Raw genomic sequence first — 27,339 nt, 5'->3', positions numbered from 1 at the left:
AAGGATTGACTCAGAGATGGTCAAGATGGATGACAGATATTTTGCAGATGAATGGCTTATTGGTAGTGACCTCTTGAACACATAACGACACAACAGATGGTTTGGTGACAATTGACCGAAAGTTAATACCCAAAAACCGGTTGAAGACTTTCAATGTGGTTTGATCAACTGTTAGGCAAAGGATTTCCCAACCCAGGTGAATAAAAGTGTTGTGCTCAAGAGTGGTTACAAAGTATGACAAACAGGCTCATTTTTCTCTCTTTTCCCCCACCATTTCTGGAATGTACCTCTTTATTTTTTACAAGCTTGAGGAGGATAACATTTGCTTGATTATAAGCTCATCCTTCGGATGAGTCCAACTTAGTTTAAATTCGAACCCTAAGAAGGAGTGGTTTGTTCCTGTTTGTAATTGAACAGGTCCTTTACTGTGAAATTTTAACAAGTCCAGTATAGGAGAAACTAGGCGTTTTTCAATTTTAGAGAGTCTGAAAAAACTTAAGAAGACTCCAGGGTTGACCTTTTTCGTAAATTTGTGTCTCCCAAGCCCGAAAATGTATAAAATAATACTTGAGAGAACCGCTTGATCTTTACGACCAAGGAGTACTTTTCGTAATTAGTGCCCCTAATCCGAAAAAGTAAAAAGTGATCAACGACACGTCGTTTTATAACCAATATTGAATTTGAAACGACAAAAATCTGACAATCTTTTCATGTTTTTCAGAAAAGAGCTGTAAGTGGACTGTCCTTTTAGTTCCATTTTAACAAGTTTAAAAAAAAAACTCGGCGATCTTTTCATGTTTTAGGAGTCAGAAAAGAGCTTAAAGGTGACTCTAAATGTTTTTCCGTTGAAAATGATAGATTTCGCCAGAATAATCCGTTATCTTGAACAAAAATGCAAACATTACTCATACATGTTTGAATGCTGCAAAAATTACCTTTCTAAAGTGAAACATAAACAAATTTGCAATTTATTTACTCAAAAAACTTATAAAAAGGGCTTTCATCAATTCATTTTTATCGTTTGAGATTTGGGTGAGAAAATAGTGCTTTTGTTCAGAAACTTCCCGTGAAGATTGCGGAAAATCCAACCGTTGGAATCGAACGAAATCTTCTCCAGGTAATCCAAATCATCCTACTCTTCATTTTTAACCGTTTCATTTTTTGTTTCAGGTTTTTATTTCATTTTTTGGAGGGTTTTTAGGCTAAAAACCCATGCGCGCGGTGCCCGCAGGCGTAACACTGGCAGCCCGCGGACCCCGAATTTTTCTCAATGGAGAAAAAGTCAGGGGTCTGCACCTTCCATGTAGGCAAGGTGCGGACCCACGCACTGTCTCTAACACAGAGGGTGTGGTCCCCGCAGCAAGGGTTTTTAACCCAAAACTTCTCAAATTTGACCCAAACAATTTAATTTCTAGCATTCTAATTTGTATTTTCATTGGATGTAGAGTGTACATCATGCTAGATTGGCATGAATGGGAGCATGAGGACGTGGATCTTGCTGCGTTGAATCACGAACCTTCAATCGATGCATTAAAGGCATGCGGCTTGTACAAATTCTGGGCCATACCTGGCATGAGGGCCCAGGTGGATTTCTTACAGTGGCCGGTTGACAGATGGAGCATACAGGACCCGTGCTTCTTCATTGGTGGCCACCAGCTTGAAATCGAGCTGGAAGACATATACTTCTTGACCAGTTTGCCTAAGAGAGGTGAAGACTTGACTCTATTCGGGACTAGGCCAGGGGGCCAGTCTATCGATAGTGTCCAGCTAGAGTTCTGCAACAGCCAGGCTAGAGACAAAGGGATAGACATTAAAACCATATCCTGTCCTGAACTCATGGTGATCGCGTTTACTGTCACCAGACTTTGCGGGAGTGCCACATTACATATTGCCACTAGATCCCAGATGCGGATGGCAGTTGAATGCTTTTGAGGCACCATCTTCAACTGGTGTGATGTTGTGTTGGCCAATGTAAAAGGCCAACTGCCCAGAGTCAAGAACGGACAACTGAAGACCTTTGGTTATGGGGCTTTGGTTGTGAGCTTTGGTCTGGAGAGGGTTCCAATGTTGATCCCGCAGCACCTTACTATTGGAGCTGGGCTTCCTCGAGAGCCCAAACTGATGCGATGGGTTGTAGTTATGACCCATCATCCGGACGAGGGGAAATAGGTTGTTCGATTCAAACCTGAGTATTTCCAATGGTTGGAAAACCAGGTTTTTTCTATTCAGGACCTCCCTTACGCTGGGGTAGATTTTGGTGGTGACCCAGACATGGCTCTTCCACCAGGAGAGCAATGGGATGACTCAGGTAAAATCATTTTCAACATTTTACTATTGTAATTTTTTTTATTTTTATATATATCGTCTCAAAACTGATAGTAAAAATTTCAAATGCAGTGTGGGTCCACAGCGACCAGTCGCTCTCTGGCCTTACGAGAGGAAACAACCAGCTGCGGTCGCGCCAGCCCCACAGGACGAACCAACAGAGACTTTAGCCAAGTTGGAGAGTCATCTAGAGCGCTTGACAGGAGACATTCTAGAGACCAGCATAGATGACATTCCTCGTCGACTTCAGCGCTATGTGATTGGGGTCCAAGACCTTTTAGGAGGTTCCTTTGTAAAGTGGCCCGTGCAGTGGTTTCTTATCGAGATCATCACCAGTGATAGGATGATCACCTATTGTAGGCACATATGACATTTTTTCTTTTTGTACTTATCATTTTTGTCGATCATAAGGTGTTTTTCAACCTATGATCGAGGACGATGTATTTTTTGACACACTCCTATATATATATCACTATTATCGGCTTATCTTGTAAATCATGTTATGGAATGTTTTTAAATTTACATATATGATTATTGCAAGTGTCTACATAACATTCGAGAAGCAATTGCATCTGCTAATGTATTTAAAGATCTTGGAATATGCTGATATTCAATATAATCAAATTCACGTTCCAAGAGACGCACTCTCAAAAATAATCTCAATAACACTGGATTTATAATGGCATACACTCTATTAAGCTGTAATACAACGAGTTCAAAATATAACCTCACTATCAAACTCCGAATCCCAAATGAAATAGATTCAGATAATAACTCAATCACTGCACTATACTCGACAATGTTGTTCGTTGTTTGACCGAGGCTTACCCCATGCATAGATACTAACTCGTCAGAGGGCGAATAGATAACCCAAGCTGCGGAAGAAATGTTCCATGTATTAGGACAAGAACCATCAGCGAAACCAATGTATGTTTGGAGAGGCATCGACATCTGCAATATCAAGAGTAAAACCAAGATAAGCAGGAATAATGATGAAAAACACTCTCTGAGCTAAGCACACTTTTTAAACTAAAACATACCAGCTAGAAAGAAAACTATCCTAACTAAGAATTTCCATACCCATTCTTTAAGCATAATACCTCTTCAGGTAAAGACCATTTCTGGGTTTACCTAAAGAGTCCCCGTCAAAGTCTACCAATTCATAGGCTCCTTTTGCTAGCTTTCGCTTGACAACATAGGGACCATGCCACATAGAAATGAATTTTCCAGCGCCTAATTTATCATTAGCTTGATCATACACTAAGACTAGATCTCCTTCCGAAAAATTTCGAGGGGTCACATTTCGATCATACTGAGCTTCCATACGTTTTGCATGATTTTCGATCGCCAATGCAGCATCACATCGATTCTCATCTAATTGAGCCAAGTATAACAAATTTTTTTCCTCTTTGGAAGTGGCTGGAAGTAACTCGATGGCCATTTGAAATGATGGTATTTCGCATTCAATGGGTAACACAGCTTCTAGACCATAAACTAGTTGAAAAGGAGTGAACCCTGTTGATGTTTTTACTGAGGTTCGGTACGCCCAAAGCGCTGAAAATAACATGTTATGCCAATTCGACCAATGAATCCCAATGATTCGTCAGATCATGATGACTAAAACTTTGTTGATGGATTCAACCAGACCATTAGCTTGTGGATAATAAGGAGTTGAACTATCGTGACGCAAGCCAAGTTGGCCTGTAAGTTAGGTCATCATAACATTTTGAAAATGACGCCCATGATCAGTGATAATCCCTTGTGGGACACCAAACCTAGAAATTATATGATTGAACATGAGAATTGCAGCTATTTTTCCGTCTTCCTCAAATGTAGGCATTGCCTCGGCCCACTTGGTAAAATAATCTACCGCAAGGATGATATACGCATGCCCCCCGGCTGAGTGAGGGTTACGTGTAATAAAATCGATACCCCATTTGGCAAAAGGACCAACGACAATTATAGGGTGGAGAGGAGCAGGTGTAGCGTGTATCTTTCGATCAAAAATTTGGCAGTTGTGGCATTTTTGGACCGCGTTAATACAATCTTTAAATGAAGACGGCCAGAAGTAGCCAATGCGCAATTTCTTTTGGGCTGTGGCATGCCCAGACATATGACCGCCACACGCTCCAGAGTGATAGTCATTTAGAACCATTTTAGCTTCCTGGTGAGTTAAACAACGTCAAAAAACAGAGTCCGCCCCATGGCGATAAAGAGTATCTCCAATAATCCTGAATTGTTGGGACTAGAATTGTATTTTCCGATGTTCTGACCTTGAAATTTCTGGCCGAAAGGATTGGGTCTAGAGATAAATGATGATATCCCCATACCATGGATCTAAAGTGCTGATGAGAAACAAGGATTCGTCCGCAATGGGCTCCTCCGCCACAGTTTCCGTGTCAGCACGTAGGAAGTCACACATTAACTCCGCAAAAACTAAAGATTTCTTAGACTTAGATTTTTCAAATTCCAAGTCAAACTCTTGCAGGATAACAATCCATTTAGAGTACTTTCCCCATAGAAATTTCTTGGTCAAAATGTAGATCATAGGGTTGCTATCAGAAATTATTGTAGTTTTACATAGTAAAATGTAGTGACGAAAACGTTGGACAGCTTGAACAGCTGCCAATGCCAATTCCTCCACATGTGAGTATTTTAGCTCAGTTGGATTTAAAGTTCGACTAAGGTAATATATCACATGTTTAGTACCGAATTCATCTTCCTGAACTAAGACCATTCCAATGGTGGAATGAGAGGCGGCGAGATACAAGAAGTAGTCGTGGTTGTAGTTGGGAGGATGCAATAACGGTGCATGGGTCAACGCGTGTTTTAGTGCATCAAAAGATTTTTGAGCTATCTCATCCCAATAGAATGGAGTATTTTGTTTCAACAACCGGGTAAAACCCTTTGTAACCTCGGTGTAGTTAGGAATTAATCTTCGTAAAAATTTTGCTTTCCCTTGCAAACTTTGGAGTTTGCAAAGACTCGAAGGAGGAGGCAGTTTGACAATAGCTTTGACCTTCAAGGGATCGACGCGAATGCCGGCTTTCGAAACAACAAACCCCAGCAATCGACCCGTTTCTATACAGAAAACACACTTGTGTGGATTCAACAGAATTCGATAATGCCTACACCTCATAAAGATTGCTCGTAAATGGATGAGATGATCAACTCGATGTAATGAATGAGTAGGCAAATCATCGAGATAGAGTTGCACAATGTGCTTGATGTCATGAAACGCATAAGACATGGCCCTTTGAAAAGTTTCCCCGACATTCTTGAGCCCAAAAGGTAATTTTCAATAAGCAAATGTCCCCCATGGACAAATGAAAGCCGTTTTTGGTTGATCGGAAGGTAGAATATTGTATCCGGAAAAACCATCCATGAAGGAGAATATTTCGCTGCCGGCACAATCATCAATGATTTGATCGATATAAGGAGTTGGGTAATTGTCCTTTGGACAGGCTCGATTAATGTCCCTATAATCGATACATATTCTTATTGTCCCTTGCTTTTTGTTAGCCGGAACAATATTCGATACCCAATCCGTTAACGGGATCGGATAAATGAAACATTCTTTGAGTAATTTTTCAACTTCTGCTTTAATAGCAGCAGCTTTTCTCGGGTGAATCTGATGCAAACGTTGTCGGACGGGTTTAGCATCTAGGTAAGTCTTGATTTCATGAAAAAAATTGCGGGGTCAATTCCTGGCATTTTCTCATAGGACCAGGCAAACATGTTGCGGAATTCTTGAAATAGGGCCTTATATATTTGAATTTCATCTTCTGTACACGAGGCACCTATATGAATGTTCACAACAATTCCAGGCTTAACCGAAATGTCAATAGGAATAGTTCAAGAGATGTTTCCCAAATTTAACTCTGAATCAGAATTTTTCATTAGATTCTGAGGTTCCTTGACATATTCAGTCGTAAAAATTGATGAAAAATCATTTTCAAAACGATCATTCTCGGGTAAGAACGAAGATTTGTGATAGAGATCTTCCCATGGTAAATCATCTACACTAGGATTTCACTAATTTGCTCATCAGAGTGAACAAGTTCGGAAAACGTTGTTGAATCCGAGCTCGATGTGAAAAGTGATTCCTCATGGACCACATTCATTAAGTCATTTTTGGTTGAAGATGGGTCGGTAAACGATTTCACGGCCTCATACGCAATTTCATATGGACTCAAAGGCATAACATCACCAAATGAGTCTATCTCAGATTCAGAAGGAACGATCCAAGGATCATCATACACAATGGTGTCTGATGAAATCATATGAATGGTTGCAAATGAAGACGATGCGTTGATCGGAGGAAAAGGAAAAGTTCCCAGTAAACTGGCATCTTTAACTAGTCCTACTCCAACATCCTTATATGGGATAGTCGTTTTACTGACATGCTGGATACTTTCAGAAGAGGCTGGGTCGGATGAGAAGTAAGCCAGTTGGTCTATTGTTACAATCTTTCCATTATGAGGAAACTTTATAACCCAAAAGACCGATGAAACGACAGCTGTCATAGCGTAAGACCAACTACGACCCAAGAGAAGGTTGTAATATAGAGGGGTATCAACCACCTCCACATCTAGATTAACGGTTTTTCCTTCAACCCCTATAGGTAGATCCTATAGAATGCCAAAAGGATGAAACCCATGGCCATCAAAGGCCTTTAGAATCGTCAGGGATTGATTTAGTGAAGGAGAACCAAGCGATATCCAACACTGTATCGACATAATACACGTTGAGGCTCCCTCATCAATCACAGTCCTATGAATAGGCCTATTTTTTACTATCACTTGAATCTGGAAAGCCATTTGATGAGGTAAGCGTGGTGTACTATTTTCTAGATCGAAAATTATTAGGTTCGAGTCCTGAACGTCAACAGCTCCTATAGCCGACAAAAGTAATTTACGCTGTGCTGGACATGATTGCAACACTTCCAAAGCCGACATGCTGAGGGTGAAACAGCGAAATCCTCAACAATGTGTTAGTTCTGAGCTGCTCTCGCATGTGGATTGAAAGCTGACTTTCGAAGTATACCCTTGGCGGGCAGTTTGATTACCATGTCTGGATTAGGTTTCTCGATCTGTAGTGGATCGGAACCGGAAGCTGAGGTTGATGGGTTAGAATGAGAAGATTCTACTTCTTTACCATCAACAGGACTTTTACTACCATAATCATGCGATCGAGTCGCAATCCTAACATGGGACATCATCAGTATGGGTTCTTCATTAGCACTCGAGGAAGAACCTATCATCTTACTGTCTTGACTTGGAAAAGGATCCTTCAAAACAGCAGGCGTTTGGGAACCTTTGACAATCTTCGCAACCTCTGCACGATGAGGGCAGTCTCTTGTAAAATGTTCTTCGTCACAAATGAGACAAGGATAACGAGGTTTGTGTTTTTCATCATTGGATTCTGATTTTTCAGGTTTCTCTTTTGAATTCTTTTCCGTTTTATTTTTCTTCTTCCCTTTCTTCTTACCACCGGATTTTGATTTGGCTGTAGATGACTCTACAATGTGAATATTGACGGAAATCTCTGCAGAAGAATCTCTTGTCAGGGAATCAGGTAAGGTTATGATACGAGAAGAATTCTTGGAAGACTTCTTCTTACTTTTGGTGTTAACCGTACCAATCATACCATCAGCGGCATGAGACCCTGAAGGAGCTGTAGCGATTTGATTTTGCTTAGGAAGATCTGGGATTTTCTCATGTAACGTACCTGACTGAGTATAGACCAAGTCAAGGTACTATGCTTGAGCAATTACTTGCTCCTCAGTAACGACTCCGGCCTTAGCTACATCCTCAGTCATCTTTGGCAACAAAGATTTTACAAACCATTCAGCCAAGATCTAATCCAGAATAAAAACCTTCACTAAACGCCGTCGACGTCTCCATTCATGAATTTGATCTGAAATGTAAGTGGACGTTGATTGCTTTAATGAAGTTAGTAATTCCGTGCCATTGTCATATCTGACTGGCAACTGAAAATGAGTTAAAAACGAGGTAGCTAAATGACTAACATTATAAAAAGTGCCTCGTGGTAACTCAATGTACCACTTGGCCGCGAGACCAATTAGAGTGCACTGGAAAAGCCTTAGACGGATTGAATAATCTGAAATGGAGTTAGACGAACACTAGAGGTGATAAGTCATCACATGGTTCGACGGGTCCTCTCCTGATTTGCCTTCAAACATAGGAATATCACTAGGCAACTTATTCAGCATTGGCGGCCAAAACGAAAGATAATTAATGGGATCATTCGTTAGGCGCGACAAGTCAGGCAAGTCCAAAGTTGTGATAAACAGTAACTGATGATTAGGGTCCCTAAAACTCTCGGTCATGAGACCAGCCCCAGGAGAAGGATATCCAGGATAACTAGGAATAGGCATTGCATTTGGGATATTGTATCCTCCCAGAAAACCAGGATTAACCGGACCGTACTGGGGTTGTTGAGGTTATTGATATGTGTACCCAGGGTATGGTTGATACTGATAGACTGGCTGCTGTGTAGCAGGACCGAATTGGTACTGTCCCTGGTACGGTTGATAAGTAAATTGTGGTTGACTTGTGACAACCGTACTTGAACCAGGTTGTCCTACAGGCATTTGAACGAAAGTTTGAATCATAGATCCAGACGGAGGTAAAGATGTCTGAGGAGTAGATACAGGAACAGTAGAAATCGGAGCTGTCGATACTCCAGAAGTAGGTGGGGTAGACTGAACAGATGTTGCGGCAGTTGCAACAGTCGTTTGAGGTGGAGCACGAGGCGTACTAGGCCCAGGCTGAGAAACTACCGAAGGTACAAAAGTTTGAATAGTAGACTGGACAAGTTGTTGGGGTGTACCAGAAACTAAGGGTTGTCCAGTTTGAGATGACAACTGTACATTTGGTTGCAAGACCTGTTGAGTTTGCGATGGATCCCACAATAAATTCATTCTGGGGTACGGACCCATAACAGGTTGAGAATATTGAGGACCATAACTGGGTTGAGGATAGGGTTGATAATTCAAAGGTACATTTCTCGTTCCTTGAACATATGATTGACTGGAGGGTGGTTGGAAAACTTGGTTCGAGTACTGACCTTGGGGTTGATACCCTTGAGGCACGTACTGATACTCGGGCTGACCTTGAGGTACATATTGATAATGGGGTTAACCTTGGGGTACATATTGATCCTGGGGTTGACCTTGAGGAACGTATTGTCCCGTAGGTATGTACTGTCCTTGAGGTTGCCCCTCAGGCGTAAGTTGGGCGCCTTGAGGTTGCCCCCTAGGCGATAATTGAGGATTTTGAGGCTGCCCCCCAAGCGGTAACTGGCCACCTTGAGGTTGAGGATTAGGAATAGTACCTGACATCATGAGAATATCTTCTACGCTCAACGGCTTAGTACCATTGCTTCCAGTTAATAACCCTTGTTCAATGGGTTGAGGAGATGCTCCCGAAAACGTACCAGAAAGAGACTGATACCCAGAGGGAACAGAAGGACCGCCGTACAAAAAGGATTCTAGTGATTGAGTAAACATGGATGACTGTCTTGACATATTTAACGGAGGATAGTAACCTCTAGGTGTTGGGTGATAAGGAACACGAGGTGGTGAAAAACTTAACCCTAGGTTTTCTAAGAAATTAGTCAAAGAAAGATACCAAGCACTGCTCCCAGGTGGACTGTAAAAAATTGATTCACGCTCCCTTAGTTCAATAGTAGGTTGATTTTCAGGGATAGGGATGCCTACTTCTTCTTTCGGAGTAGCAAGTTCTTCGATAGCTATAAGTCTAGAAGGAAGATTTTGGGTGATTATTCTTTCTACCCTAGGTGAACTAGGACCACTAGAAGCTGGAGAAGCAAACCCCGATGTTGGAGTAGCAGTGAATTCACTTTCAGGTTCGGATATTTCAGGTTCTTCATCTATATCACTAGTAGATGAAAAGCTACCAGTAACTTCGGAAACAGACATTGATTTTGGATTATAATCTACTACTAAAGCTTGAAAATCAGGATGTACCACAAAAGAAGATTCTCCTTCTTCAGGTGACCCAACTCTACTGTCTCTAGGAGTTACGAGGGCTCTTAACCCTTCAGGCTGGCTCGGTGAAAACTCAGGAGGTTGGCCCTGAAGTCTACGGCACTTCCTCAGAAATCCAGCCATGATTAAAAAAAATTTAACTACTTCACACGCAAACAAAGTAAAATCTCAATGAAAACCACCTAAAGCCTCTAAAGAACCAAAAAAATTTGAATCACATGCCTAAATAATCTAGGAGATCAAACACACATAAACAGTAACTTTCCGTACTGAAAACACTAGTTGGTGATGAAGCCCAACGTTGTAGAGTTCAATACAGAAATGGCGGTTGGAACAGTTACCCCGACAACCTGCTTAATGAATAGACTGGCACAATTTCCTCCACTTAACTGTCTCGAGTGAAGAGAACCCCCCAGAAAAACCAAGTGAGTCTAGCCGACGTCTGCTCCAGGTACAGTGGGATCTTCCCACCACTGTCACCGTAGGAAGAATTCTAAAGAATATGGTCACTAAAGTTACCCATCGAAACAAATATACCTGGGGGAACAGTCTACGATCCGATACGCATGCAAGGGCAGAGTAAAAAACTCAATCCCCTTAAAGGCTCCTTGACATAATCCAAGGTTTACCAACAAGTGACCCCAGGCTCCTCGACAATGGTTAATCCTAGGTTTACCGTTTTTAATATGTGAATATCTGGCGTCGTTCCCAATGAGGAAGGATTGGTTCCCACACTGGTTCGGACACGATCTCGTGCTTCTCCTTTCAGAGGAGTTTTCCCAGAGCATAAATTCAACAACTAGATTTCTCTCCTACCACAAGATACAACTACTTGTTTGTTTTACTGTCTTGGAGAGTTAATTACTCTCCTACTCCAAGACACTAGCCTAAGCTATGTTGGTGTATCAGAGCCCTAGAAATAAAAATATTACTAAATGAATTTTACTTTAAGCGTTATTTCTATTGGTTTTTGTTTAAGTCAATAGGTGCGGAGATGAAACTTGTGGTATGAAGACTCGACTCGAAATCACTAAAAAATGCACTTAAGATGATTAAACAATATTTTCCCTTCAATGAACTTCTAGCTAGGAAAGAGTTTGAGAATGAAAATATTTGTAAACACAAATCTTTCTTAACAAACAAATTAAAAGAAGAGCTTTTTGTCATTTCCAATGCACTCAAAATGAGACAACTAGTTATTTTCATAAAAAATTCCATTTTCTTTCAAAACACTCAACCACTACAAAAAGAAACTTTTTCCAAAAGAGATTTTTTTTATTTTTTATAAAACACTCAAAACTATGGAAATGACTAACTTTGAGATCTATAAACTATAAAAGGCTATTTGAAGTCAAAGCTTACAAGATGTCCTTTTTAAGGATGTTTTACTTAGCTAGATGTAAACTAAGGACCAATTTATGCAGAATCACAAATCAGTGAAAAACAACCAATTTCGTTTTTTTTTTTTAAATGAAAACCCAAACTTTTAACACAAGCATTTTCAAAGTTTTGTAAAGAGAAAACACAGGGTGGATTCCTCAACAAAGGTAGATTTTGCAAATGGTAAGACTCGCAAGAATGCTGGTAAAAACCAGATCCGAGGTTCCTACAGCTTCTAAGCTCAGAGCTACTACAAGACCAAAATGAAAACGAAGCCCAACAAGCAAAACTTCTAGGAATTTCACCTAAAACCCTAACACCATTGAAATCAACCTAAGGAAAGCTTCTGACAGGTTATATGCAGGTTTGGGCAGGGGATAATAACATCTAAACAAAAACTAAGCTGACTAACAGAGAAAATCTTAGGTTTTCCAGAATTTTGACAGGGTCTACAGGCCCACAGTTAACACAGGTGCGGTACCGCTCTGTGCTAAAAGCAAAAGTGCGGATAGGTCCGCACTATGTCAAAATCCTAGGGTGCGGTCCTCTCCCAAAGTTATGAAAAACAAAAAATAACCCTGGATCTACTAAATCTACCCAATTCCACATACAACAAGCCAAAAACAGAAACAAGAACACAGTTTCTTAGGTCAAAGAAAAAAACAAGGAAGAAATCAAGTCCCCAGCGGAGTCGCCATTTTGTCACACGGAATGAGTCGATCTTGCGGACAAGATAGACCTTCTTAGAATCTAAAGAGATCTAATTACAAGCAAGCCAATCAAAAACTATCTTTCTATAAATATGCATTTATAAACAAAGGCAAACAAGTGATTTAGGCCTACCTTGGGTCCAATGCAAGTTTGTGGAAGCCTCGCTCCTTCAATCCAAATGAGCTCCCTTGTTGAGAATCTACAAACACAAACAAGCAAACAAATTAAATAGCACCTGAAAAGCCAATATCATAAAACATATTCAACATGAAGATCAAGGAATTCATGAAACAAATGACATAAGACAATTTGTTGAGAAAAATGAATCTGATTGCATTAATTCAAATCAAAGAAGATCTTTACAACCTGTGCCTTGATGCTATACAAGCTCCTCCCAGGGTCCAACAAGAAGTCTCCTCTACTTTGACAAGTTTCACTCTCTTCCCAATGAAGCCAAAAAGGTATGTGATCTCTCCTCTCAAGCTTAACTAGAAAGTCTCAATTCCACCAGCATTTACCCTAAAAAATGTTCAGCTTCTAACCTCTCTAGCAACCAGCCCAATGCCTTAATTTATAGTGCAATGGAGGGAAGTTACTAGGTCCTCCTTCAAAGGGATAAAGCCCTCCTTCAAAGGGATAGCTCCTCTCATCAAGGGATTAGCTCCTTCTCTTTTGGGATGCATGAACCACCTAAGAGCGACCAATCCATGTCAAAATTCCTTCTAGAATCATCTAGAATTAACCCAAAGTGAGTTTTTTAGAATAAACTTGTGCCTTTTTTACTTTCACAGGAGTCCGCACCCACTCCTTCCGGGACAGAGTGGGCAGGTCCGCAGTTTTTGTAAACAGGAGGTGCGGGACCGCAGGCAACAATGAGAGAAAGTGCGGAACCAGAGCTTTGTTGATTTTCAATGTCTTTCTCTCATTTTCAAAGCATGACTTGAAGAGCTGAGGTCTGAGACTTGATTAGGAGGACAATACAAGTGATGATGGACCCATACTGACTGCAAATAATCATGATGACGATATTTTTGTGTAACAATAAGTATGCCAATTAATGATTGGTTTTCATACTTATACACTTTATTTTTTTTTTTATGATATATATATATCTATCTATCTATATATATATATATATATATATATATATATATATATATATATATATATATATATATATATATATATATATATATGAAAAATAAAATCTAAGTTAGTGGAGAAGAAGAATTCGTCTTCACCAACTTCGTTTCAGTGTTATCTTGGAAAATCTTGATAAAATCCTCTCTTGAAATTGGCTTATGATATATCTTCAACTGATGACCATTCACAAGCGGAGGTATCTTTCTTTCATCTATTGTCGTTATTGTCACTACTCCATTGTTAAAGACTTCTTCAATCTCTTATGGCCTAAGCCATTGAGTTTGAAACTTTCCTTGAAAATCTTTGAATTTTGAATCGAAAAAAAGTGCCCAATCCCTTGCTTGAAACTTTTTCTCCTTGATATACTTATCATGCTATTTAGCCCTTTGCTGTTGGACTATATTGGTTCTTTGAACTGCATCTTGCCTAATTTCATCAAGCTCATTGAGATTCTCCTATCTATGTTTCTGTGCGTCTAATAAATCCAGTCCCAATTGGACTACCATCTTGAACGTTCTGATTTAAAACTCTATAGGGAACGGGACTTGCTTCCCATAAAAAAGCTCATAGGGAGTATGTCCTCTTGTGTTACTCCATGTAGTTCTATAGGCCCATAAGGCTTCAAGAAGCCTTTCTTCCCAATCACTTCTATGTAGATGTATAGTCTTAGTGAGAATTCCTTCAATCACCTTATTGGTAGATTCAACTTGACAATTTTCTTGTGGATGATAAGGAGTAGACATTCTGTGTTTGATCTCATAATCTTCCACAAGCCTTTCCACCATTTTAGATGTCAATTGAGATCCCTGATCTGTTGCAGTTTCTCTTAGAACACCAAAATGAGTGAAGATGTCCTCAAAAAGAAAATTAACTACAAATTTTTCATTAGCAAAAGGTAATGCTTTAGCCTCTACCCATTTAGTGACATAATCAGTGCATACCAAAATATACCTCTTTTGTTTAGATGGAGGATTAATTGGTCCAACAAAATACAAGGCCCATTTTTTAAAAGGTTTAATGAGTACCTAAGTTTGTAGTGGTATTTCATCTAAAAGACCAAGTTTTCCTACCCTGTGGCAGTTGTCAAACCTTTTGAAATATCCTTTGGCATCTATGAAGATGGAGGGCCAATAATATCCTAAATGAAGGATTTTATAGGTTGTCCTCTTGTCAACAAAGTGTCCACCACAAGGTTCATCATGACATGCCTTAAGAATTTCAGGCATTTCATCTTCTCAAACATATCTTCTGATCATGATATCTGGACCTGTTTTATACAATTCTTTAGTAATCCATGAGTAACTTGCACTTGTTTTAATGATTTTTCTTTTCTCCTTAGGAAACAAATGCGAAGGTAATTTTCATGTGACTAAGTAACTGGTAATATCTGCAAACCAAGGGGTCTGAGTAGTTACTACAAAAGGATATTCATCAGGAAATTTATCTGCAACTGGAGTGTCATCTTTGATATTTTGAATTCTAGACAAGAAATCAACAATTGTGTTTTGTTTTCCAGGTCTATCTAGAATAGCAATTTTGAATTCTTACAGGAGTAATAACCATCTTGTAACTCTTCCATTAGTAATTGGTTTATTCATTAAGTACCTAATTGTAGAGTGATCTATATGAAAAAAGGTTTCATAGCCTATTATGTAATGTCTAAACTTGTTGATAGCATGAACAACAGCTAAGAATTCCTTTTCAGTTACAGTGTAATTTAACTCAGTGGGAGTCAAGTTCTTGCTTGTGTAATAGATGGCATAGCGGATCAAATCCTTTTGTCCTAATATAGCTCCCAGAGCTGTATCTGAAGCATCTGTTGAAATGTGAAAAGGTAGTTTCCAATTTGGACCTCCTAAGATGGGTGCTTCAAATTTTTTTTCTTTTAAAGTCTCAAATGCCAATTGGCAATCATGATTCCAATTGAATTCACAATATTTGGTGAGTAATTTGAAGAGTGGGGATGCTAGTTTAGTGAAATTTTCTATAAACCTTCTATAATATCCTGTGAATCCTAGAAAACTTCTAACATCTGTTTGACAACTTGGAATTGATAGTTTAGAGATGACTTCAACTTTAGATTTATCAACTTCAATTCCATCTCCTGAAATGTGATGTCCTAAAGAAATCCCTTCTGTAAACATCATAAAACATTTTTCATGGCTTAGTGAAAGGTTTTCTTCCTTACATCTTTTAAGAACTTTTCCAAATTTTCTAAATCTTCTTCAAATGTATTTCCATAAACTGTAAAGTCATCCATATAAACCTATACACAATCATGTATTAGATAAGAAAAAAATCCAATTACTGCTCTTTGGAATGTTGCAGGTGCATTGCACAATCCAAAAGAAAATACTCGGTAGGCATAAGCTCCCCATGGACAGGTGAATGTGGTTTTATCTTGATCTTCAGGTGCTACCTAAATTTGATTGTAACCACTAAAACCATCCAAAAATTACAAATATTTCTTACCTACTAATGTATCTAACAATTGATCTATAAAGGGCAAAGGAAAATGATATTTACTGTAGTTTTATTCAATTCTCAATAATCAATGCATATCCTCCATTTACCATTCTTTTTAGGAACAATCACTAGAGGAGAAACCCACTGGCTGTTTGAAATTGGGTAAATGAAGTTTACATTCAACAATTTTTGCAACTCCTCTTTCACAATTTCCCTAAGCTTTGGATTCATCCTTCTTTGAGCTTATCTGATAGGTTTACAATTTTCCTCAATGTAGATGTGATGTATACAAGTCTTAGGACTAATTCCTTTCATGATAGTGTATTCCCATGAAAATGCAAAAGAATGTTGTTGTAATGTTTTGACTAGCTTTTCCTATTGTAATTTTCCATGTTATTGTTTATGCTCAATGTTTTCCTTGGAAAGATTTCAACTGTTAAGCTACCAAATTCTTCCATAGAATAAAGAGACATCTACCTAGATGACAAATATTCAATATTGGATTTTTCTTGAAATTGATCATGTTCATATTCTGGAGATGATTCAAAATTTTCCATTATATTTAAGATTTGACTTTCTTCACTAATGGCTGAAATAGTAAAGAGAGATTGAATATCATTTTCATCATCAATCCATTCTTTGTCATCTATCTCTTTGATTGTTCTTGCTGCAGGATATAGAGTGAATTTATTAGTTGAGTTACCATGAGAGATATACATATCACCAGATCTACAACTAATGAAAGCATCAGTTGTAGCTAGCCAAGGTCTTCCTAATATGAGTGAATGTCCTCCTAGATTGTTCTTAGGGGTTAATATCATACAATCAACAGGATACTACCAAGAGTCTAAGGACACTGAAATACCTTCTAACACATCATCTGGTTTGATTACAGATCTATCTGCCAATTGAAGTAATGTAGGTGTATAAAGAAGATTAGGAAGCTTGAGTTGTTCCATGGTTTATTTTCTCATGATGTTTATTTCTGCTCCTAAATCAATCAATGTATTCAGAATTTCAATTCCATTGATATGTGTTTTTACAATTGGACTTCCCGGGTCTACATATTTTTGTATGGAAAATTTTCCCATCATTATGTCTGATATTTTTCCTGGCAATTGAATTCTTTTTATTTCTTTTGTTTTTCTTCTTGGTTTCTTTATGCTCAACTCCTTTATTGTTTTAGCTAGAATTGGAATCTCCTTAATGGCTTGTAAAAATGGGATTTTGATACAGACATTTTTCAATTCATCTAGAAAATCATAATTAGGCAACATAATATGCTTTTCTGCCCCTCTATCAACTTGTAATCTTTCAGGAAAAGGAGGTTTAGAAATAGACACTGGTGGTTACTCTATGACAGGAGTTGAGTTTATTGGTTCTTTCTATTTTTCATTTTTAGTATTTTGGTTTTGAAGAGATGTTCCTTCAAAACCTTTATTTCGCTGTAGAGAACCTTCCTCAGAATTGTCTTGTTCTTGAATAACTACAGAAGCATTTTTCTTTTCTAATATCCTACCAGATCTTAGTTGGACATCATTGAGATCCAGAGGAGTGATCATATAAGTTGGAAATTGATGTCCTTCCACCATATAGGTATTATGTGGATTTTTATTGTTGGGGTTTGGTAATGGTTTGGCAGGTAACAGATTTGGTCTCCATAGGAATGGCAGTGAAAGTTGAGGATTTTGGTTTTGAAGTTGGGATTGTTGATTTTGTTGAGGAATTTGTTGGGGAGGATATTTTGGATATGCTAGAGGATATTTATAGTATTGAGAAGATATTCCATAGGAATTTTGCATTCCTTGAGCCCAAGGTTGAGATTGAGATTAAGATTGAGGGCAAGGTTGCTACCAAGTATTCCAATTTGGTGGGGGTTGAATATACATTTGGTTGTTAAAACCCTAGTTTTGTGGCCCCTACCAAGCTCTTCTAGAGACAAAGCAAAGAGATTCTATTGGATTTGAAATTTTTTCCTCTTGAAAAATAACCTTAGGACCAGGAATTGAAGGACAACTCTTGGTCTCATGGTTTTTTGAACAAATCACACAAGTCTCTATGACTTTTGCATCCAAAGGGCTCTTAAAGAATGGTGCTAAAGCATCAATCTCGACTTTCTTCTTGTTTCGTAACTTAAGGGTTTCTATTTGTTCACTAAGGCTCCCTAGAATATCTATTTTAAATTCATCAAGCATGTTTGCAATTTCTGCCCTACCCACTGATCTAGTTGTAGATTTATTCACTCTAGCAAGAGATGGATCTCTTGGACCTTTCCCAGTATTGTATTTTCCTCTTGAGGGATGAACACAATTCTCAAATCTCATTTAATGGTAGTTGAGAGATATCTCCCTTCCCCATCATGTTAAGGATGTCTATCCACTCATCCCTAATGGATTTTAATAAAAGAGCTCTTAAAGTATCTTGAGCTAAGTTATCCATTTTCTCTCTTTTTAAGTTATAGTTGAATCTTTCAATTAAATCCTCCAATTTTTCATCCTCTCTTTGCATCATTTTAAAGACTTCATCTTTGTGATTGATAGGCATGCAATAATCCAAATACCTATCCAAAATGCTCTCTTCATGTCATTCCATGTTCTAATAAACTGAGTGATCAATCCCATGAACAGTTTTAAAGTGACTTCTTTCAATGCTGAAGGAAACAATTTAAGTTTTTGAGAGGCGTAAATAATCAAAAGTTCTGCACAAGACTTCAAATTCAAATAAAAAGGTTTCAGGATCTTCACTTTTTAATCCATGAAAATTTGGGAGGACAGAAGGTGAGATTTTTTTCATTGTGGCATCTGTTTCTTCATCAACTATAGGGAATCCAAAAGAATTATCAACTTCCCTATTTCCTCTACCTTCTCTATCATTTCCTCTACCTATACCTCTTCCTTTTTCAAATAGTGAAAATTCTCCATTCAGAACTCCTTCTCTTTCTTCTTCTCTTCCTGCCATTATAGATTCTTCAGAGTTAATATAAGATTCAACCTGTAAGGTTAATTGCTCTTCCTCTAGTTCCTCTATCAATGGTATGTGGAAGAAAGGTTCTACTTCTCCCTCTCCACTAGGAATTTCTAATTCTTCATCTAAAATATGTTCCCTTGTAGAGGTGAAAAAGGCTACTCCTTCTGTTGGAGATCTAATATTTTCTTCCTTTAGGACTACCTCAGTAGATGAAGTAGGAGATCCTCTTAATTGGATTTTTGATCTTAGAACTTTAGGAAGTTTATGACTCCTGAAATGTGGAATATGAGTTTGAGATGGTGTATCTCTTATTAGTCTTGGTGGAGTAAGTGGTGTTGTAGGAATTAAACTCCTACCTCTAGCTATTAATCTACCCCTAAAGTCTTTTTCTCTATGCATATCATTTTTTAGATGTAAGAGGTGAGGTTACCTATTTACACTTCCCTGACAATGAAGCTAAAATGTTTAGTCAATAGTGTCCTAAATTTCTTGCATAAATTATCAAACAAGTTTTGTAAGTTGATGAAGTGTGGTGCACTATATGTGCTTAGTTAACCTTTTTCTTACTTCGTTGTTTTGTATTTTATGTTGTTTTTGTGGTGTTTCTATTCTTTGACATGTAAGAATGTACAACCTAAAACTATGAGAAAATTTAAGTGAATCTAATGAATTTTAAAGGAAATCAAATGTTCCTAAGTTAATCTAATTTCCTAAAAATGGACCAAGAACTGTTGGCTAGTTATAACCTAATAAAAAAAGAAGGGTGTGTATCTTATCTTATCATTAGTCCTAATAAATGGATCTAATTCTTAAAACCAAGAACGAAATTGATGTAGAAGGTAACTCAGTAATTGCATTCATTAAACATTCAACCATTCAATTTTGGAATATGATTCAATCAATCTCCTGGAAATGATTATTGGGAATATCAGTGATGCAACTAAGTGAGGATCTGAAAGCAAAAAGGTAAAATCATGTAAAACTAACTATAAACAACTAGTGTATCTTTTACTTTCTCCAACATTCAAATGTGAAGAATTACCCTCTTGAAGTGCTATGCAAGAAACCAATTATACCTTAGTTCCTAAGTTCCTAAGAAAATAACAATGTACTGAGTAAATTCAACCACTGTATGAATTAGAGATTTAATCATTTAGTTTAGGATCATTGTCATCTTGAAATGGATTTTGAAAACATCCACTAACACAATTAATTGACCATTCTCTTCTAAGAAAATGAATGAAAAAACAGTAAGAAAACTAAGTAACTGTGTATTCTTATTACTTCAATCTTAATTTATTTTGGAAACATAGTCATTTTTCTCCACGAAATATCTTAGAAAAACAAGGATGCACAGTTGTGATTTATCATTATGCTATTGACTAAAAACTAAAATGAAATATCATCCTAATTTAGAAAACAGAATTGTTGAAAATAGAGTAATGGAAATTGAACTAAAAACAACATATGAAAAACCTCATTTAGTGCAAGGGCCCTCTACAACTAACATGGTTGGAATGCTAGCTATTTAAGGATGCACTTTCAATGACCATTGGCAACGCAAAATTTGTATTATGAGAAAAACGAAGTCTGAATACAAAGTATCAGCAAAATGCCTAAAATTAACACGTAAGTCCTTCTAACTTCTCTCTTCTCTCGGTTCCATGCAACTGATATTTAAAAGAAAATAACATAATTGTTTATGACATAAACTTGCTACATGTGGCTAATTCTAATTAAATTTAACATGACTGTTTATGAGATAAACTTGCTACGGGTTGCTAATTTGAATTGTAATAGTATTGTTTAAACTTTTGGTTAGCTACAGGTGGCTAATTCAAATTATATTTGCAACAGAACTGTTAGAATCTTGATTAGCTTTGAAAGAGAAAATCAAGAGTCCTAATGCTTTCGGATAATGTACTTTGACTCCATCTTTGATCATGACCTTAGGCTTTCTTTTCTATCGATCTGGACCGAGTGAATAGGATAGAATCCATGTGGAGATGATTCTAGAAATGCCCATGTGGCCCAGTTATTCATTTGAAACCTGGAACTTTCCAAAGCATGAGAGTAGCTACAGAATCCATAGTTAGCTGCAGAATAGGCTTTGTTCTGTAGCTAATTCGCAAAAATTTATTCAAATAGAAAGGACATGAAAATATAATATGTCAATCATTTTAATGCTTTCCTTAATACAAAACCTAGCATTTATAATTGATTGGGTTTGTAATATTATGAGAAAGTAAGGGAAAAAGGTGAGAAAAAATGTCAAGGAGAGGGTAATTCGGAGGTTCAATAGATCTTACCATATGTTAGAAGACATCCATTTGCCATGGCCGAGGATTCTAAGGCTTACGCAGAAGCCATGAGTTTGACAATCAAGTTCTTGGTAGCGGAGAATGATCGAATGGCTAAGGACTTGCAAGAGGCCAAGAAAAGAGTAGAGTATTCCACAAGATCTGCCATGAAAAAGAGTAAGAAAGAAATGGTGGTGGAGATATCAACTTTGGAGACCACCATGCAAACAATGTAAAAACATTTTGTCACTATGCACAAAGTGGTTGTCCATTTACATGGCTTTCAATAGAAGTGTGCCTAGACAACCCAAACACTCAAAGACATTCATACTACTATTGTGAATATGGAAAAATGGACCATGAGATATAAGGGAGCCTCACTTTCCTTTCACAAGAAGATGAAGCCACATGATGAGCTTGAAAAAGCATGGATTCAGATGCAGATTTGACATTATGAGAAATTTCATCCACTCATCACTAACATTGAGGCTTCCTATGCATGGTTGTTTAGGAATTTGGATGTCATAGTGTGAATGAACATGGTCCCTAACATCAGAACCCTCACACAGGACATGAGGAAACCCAAGTCATGTTGGATGGCGACAAGTACATAGAGCAGTTGATGTGCATAGCCACCAACAATGACTTGCAGCCCAACACAGAGAATAGGAAAAGGTTAATCAATGGTCCAACCACACTTAGGACAGTGATTTGCATGATTTCAAGATGAGTTGGATACAGGTTTAAGAGCCATATACTCAGAAGCCCTAGAGGCAAGGGTCCTCTTCAACAAAGATTTCATCAAATAGTATGGGGACACAATAGAGCAGTACCAAGCTTGGTATTAGTTCATCATAGAAGATCACCGTGAGGTGGTTACCGATTTGGTCTCTCCACAAGACCTTGAGTAATGTTGTTTGTCTTATCAGGCTGACTCAAGCCTATTGTGTCCCACTTGGGTATATGTGGAAATTCTATTATTGTAATGCATCGTAAGTGAAATTCCAAGTGTCATTAGTGGAATGCAAACATTCATATGTAACGTAAAGTGTTATATGTAATGAATTTGAAGAGTCATGAGGGTAGTCCAAGAGTAAAAGGGGAATGTTAAGGGTCACCCCACCCTTTGCTATATATAGAACCTCATAAATCATAGTACAAGCTTTTGGCAGCGAAGATTTTAGCTAGGCATTGCTTAGAGAAGCCTTGGAGAGTATTGTCCCGATCCTTGCCTTTTCCATAGTGCATAGCGAGTACATCTCTCTGGAAGAGCAGGCAGTGTTAACTATAATGTTCTACTATTAGGGCTAGTGGTTTTCAATGGTGTATGTATGGATGGAAATTTCACTTTATATATATATATAATAGAGCGAACACATTTTCATGGATACATTATTATAGCTGGACTATTCTGGTTTCTCTAGCAATCTATGTTATTTAACTTACGCATTCACGTATAAACTATTTTGTATATGTTTGTATCAATCTTGTTGAAATTGTGTTGTTGGCTTAACCTGTCACTTTGGATTGTGGACTATTTTGTTCGTGTGTTCCTTTCAGGGTGTGTATTATTACAACCTTCTACGTGACACACTTCCTTTTCCCCCTTCATGTGTTAGAACCCCTATCAATGTCACTTGACTCACGGTAAGGTCACACACTTGCTTCCGACAATGTTATCACAGTTACCTCTATGTGCTACTGTAGTCGAGGCATAGCTTTACTACCCACTACTCAGACTCCTACTCCAATTGGTTTGAGGTCTAGTTGGGACTTCCTACCATGGACATCCCATAACATGTTGGCAGGTCCAACACCATCAACAAGATTGTATATGTATTAAATAGGAGGTCTAAGCTTGCACATGCAAAGGGAAGGAAGACTCTTTTCTTTGGTTCATTGACTTTTTATGAAATAACTTTGGCCAACATTTGACTTTGGATCATTTTTTCTACAAAATGAAAAATTAATCTTTGTTTCGGAAGGCCAAATTCATGATGAAGGAGACCAACGTTTTCTAGGCATGCTGACCAACATTTACCACAAACTTTTACTTTGTTCGATTGTAGATCTTTTGAGGTTTAACTACACGCTTTATCTCTCCTTTCACTAAGTTTTCAAGGTTATTTTGATATAGTTTGACTAGGTAAAGATTTATTTCTTTATTTATTTAACCGAGTGATTTGGAGGCTGATTTTACCATTGACAACGATTGGTTAGGGCTGCTACTACTTTTGAATTTTTACTAGAGTTGAAATTTTGGGCTCATATTTGGTTAGATATTGGATTGGTATTTGGGATAGTCAAGGCTTTGAACTCTGACTTTTTGATGATAAATTTGAACATTGTATCTTTGATTTGAACATTTGATGTCAATCTAACTGAGGAAGAATTGTAATAAATGATTGTGTTAAGCATACAAAACTGGAAAATTAACATGGTATCATAGCTGAGGTGAAGAAACACTGAACACGAAAATAAACAAAAGTAATCTCCTTTGGAAATATTTGAAGAAGGTTATTCTGATTTGTCAATATGTATACATCATACTTCAAGGAGGGAGAGAAGTTGAATGACTCGTCAAATTTTGCTACTTGGAAAATTAGGTTGGAGGAGACCTTGGCTAAGAATGATGTCTTCAAATATGTGGAAGGAAGGGTACTCGAGCCTCTATAAAATGCTTCTACGCTTATCAAGGATGAGTACAAGAAGGGTGAGATCAAAGAAAATAAAATCATTATTGATTCTTTAAGATATCATTTTCTTAGTTATATTTCTAAGTTGAGGAAGTCCAAGGAAATATATGATAATTTGGTTGGAATGTATGAGGAAAAAAATTTGAACCATATTCTATCCATGAAAAATGAACTCAAAGACATCAAAATGAATAAGACAGAGGTCGTGCAGTCATACTTCACAAGGATATCCCAACTCAAGGATCAGCTACTGGCTATTGGAGAATACATGTCTAAAAGAGAGTTGATGCTCATTGCACTAGGATTCCTCCCTCCTATTTTAGAGACATTTACTACCACTATAAGAAAAAATTATAGGTTTCCTTTATTTGATGAGCTCATTGGCAAGTTCACTCAAGAAGAGACTATGATGATTTATATAGGAACGATTCAAAAGCATGCAGAAGGAGAACCCTCTACATTTTATGACATGAAAAGAGCACAAATGGAAGAGGAAGACCATCCAATTCAAGGAAGCCTACTCCATCAGCCAATGACTCTAATAGAAGGGTTAAAAGGGATGTGTCATAATTTGAACGCTACAATTTCTGAAAGGTTGGTCACCTTGTCTGAGACTCTCTGGAAAAGAGAAATGCTCCTAGGTCCATCAACAATAATAGTAATGGCTACAACAACTACATGTCTAATCATAGAAGAAGAGGAGAAGCTTCTATTAATCGCGAATATGGACAACATCATCATAAGAGACCAAGAAATTGAAGGTATGGAAATAATGCAGCTACTACTCAATCTGAATATTTTCTTATTTCTTCTATGTCTAGTGCTTCTCCTCCACATTCATTTTATAGTTAGTTGGTAGAAAGTGGTGCCTTTAGACACTTCACTGGGTATCATGAACTCCTCTCAATCCTAGTTAAGAGGAAGACTAATTTGAAGATCATTGCTGGGGACAATTATACTTATCCTCTAAAGGGATTTGGCTTTGTTTCATTTAGTTTTGGCTATGGTGAAATTGTACGTTTACATGATGTTATGTATCTACTGGGATTGAAGAAGAACCTTGTATTTATATCCTCCTTGGAAGATAAAGGGATGAGAGTTTCCTTCATAAGAGGGAAGGTTCTTACTTGGACTATGTAATATCTCATGAAGGATGCATTCACTTTGCGATCAATATTTGAAGGACTCTATAGAGTCAATGGAAGACCAATTTGAGAATTGGTACATGATAGCAATCATAAAAGTGAGCTATGGAATCAAAGGTTTGCTCATTCTCACTATGATGTTCTGCCTAAAGTAAGAAGGATGGTTTCTGGAATGCTATAGGTTCAAGCTAATGATGATGGAGTCTATCAAGGCTCTATAAGTGTAAAGAACAAAAGGGGCCATTCCCTTTTAGCAGGAGCAGGACCAATGATACTCTACAACTCATACATTTTGATCTATGTGGACCCATGCCGATGAAATATCTTGGTGGATATCTATACTATATAATATTTGTGAATGACTTATGAAAAAATACATGGATATTCTTCTTGAAATAAAAGGATAAGGAATTTGATATGTTCAAGGACTTCAAGGCATTGTTAGAGAATTAATTCATTTAGTTATGATAATGGTGGATAATTCATTTCAAATGAGTTTATTGACTTTTTCAAGAAAGAAGGAATAAAGAAGGAAACTCTTGTACATTACAACCCTCAGCACAATTGAGTGGGTGAAGGAGTGAATATGACCATCATGGAATCTTCTTGTGCCATGTTGCATGATCAAAATTTGTCGAAGTTTTGTGGGAAGAAGCTGCCAACATTGCGGTCTATCTCCAAAACAAGACCTGTCATAAAGCCTTGGGTGAAAAGACTCCCGAAGAATCATTCACATGTGTGAAGCCCAATGTTCGATACATGAGGATATTTGGATACCTTGTATACTTTCATGTGCCGAAGCATAAGAGGAACAAAGTGGAAGCTTCAAGGAAAAAACGTATGTTTGTCGGATATTGTGAAAATTCTAAAGTTTTTAGAATATATGTGTGTGGTAAAATCAATATCATGTTTATAAGGCATGTGACTTTGGATGATGATGATATGATTAGAAAAGAAAGGGACATTTCTCCTCCTCCTCCCAACGTTCCAAATAAGGATTATGACATGGACCTACTAAATGGCCCTTTTATCCCTGAGCCTAAGATGAATGTTGTTAATGATCCCTTTGGACCTATAGACCCCTTGTATCCTCCTCCATGTGATCCTCCTACCAGGAAGAGATCATTATGGCTTCATGAAACCTTAGGTGATGTTAAAATACATGTCGCTACCATATGAACCTTTAGAGAAAGTATGAATCCATTTTAATATCAGGGTTAGGTTGTGGCTATAATAAACATCATAAAAGTTGAACCACACAGATTTGAAGAAACAGTGAAAGAGTAGATCAGTAACAATGTTGTGGAAGAGGAATATTAATATATAATGAAGAAAAATGTTTGGGAAGTATTTCTAAGGCCCGACAGGAATTCTTTTGTGACTTTTGAATGGTTGTACAAGATCAAGCATGTTGTAGATGGAAGTTTTGAGAAATATAAGGTGAGGTTCATGACTAGTGGTTTCTCCCAAAATGAGAGAGAATATTATGATGAAATCTTTTGCATTGATATCACACTACACTAGTACCATTATATATATTGTTTCCCTAGCTACTAGCCAGGTATTGACTCTTCACCCAGTGGACATAAAGATAACATTTTTACATGGAGTAATTAAGGAAGAAGTATATGTTTAGAAACCATAGGTATTTGAAGTACAAGACATGAAGACTCATATGTGTAGGCTAAAGAAGGCACTTTATGGATTGAAGCAAGTCCTCGAGGCTTGGTATACCCACATTGATAGCTACTTGGTGAATCTTTGATCCACAAGAAACTATGTCGACCCAAACTTCTACTTCAAAGTTATCCAAGGTATACCCATTATTATGGTATTTCATGTTGGTGACTTATTCTTGACATGTGGATAAATTGTTATTATCGAGTGCAAGAGTGAGTTGGCCTTTAAGATCAAAATGAAAGACCTTGGATTGATATGCTATTTCCTAGGATTGGAGGTGTGGCAAAGACCTCATGAGGTTTTCCTTTCACAAGGGAAATATGTGGTTAAATTGTTGGAGGGATATGGAATGGTAGAATGCAATTCCATGGCCACACTAATGGAAATTAAATTCAAGAAGATATGTGGAGAATTTGTAGGACCTTATATGGAAAATATCTCCTAGTACCGATCATGTATTGGGGAACTGATATTCCTTGTGAACACTCATC

The sequence above is a fragment of the Pinus tabuliformis genome, chromosome 9 (genome assembly GCF_031772625.1).
Source record: "Pinus tabuliformis cultivar Carrire ecotype Pingquan chromosome 9, CPIR1, whole genome shotgun sequence".
NCBI classification, from domain to species: Eukaryota; Viridiplantae; Streptophyta; class Pinopsida; order Pinales; family Pinaceae; genus Pinus; species Pinus tabuliformis.
The sequence above is the reverse complement of the archived record's forward strand: the minus strand, read 5'-3'. Positions refer to the sequence as shown.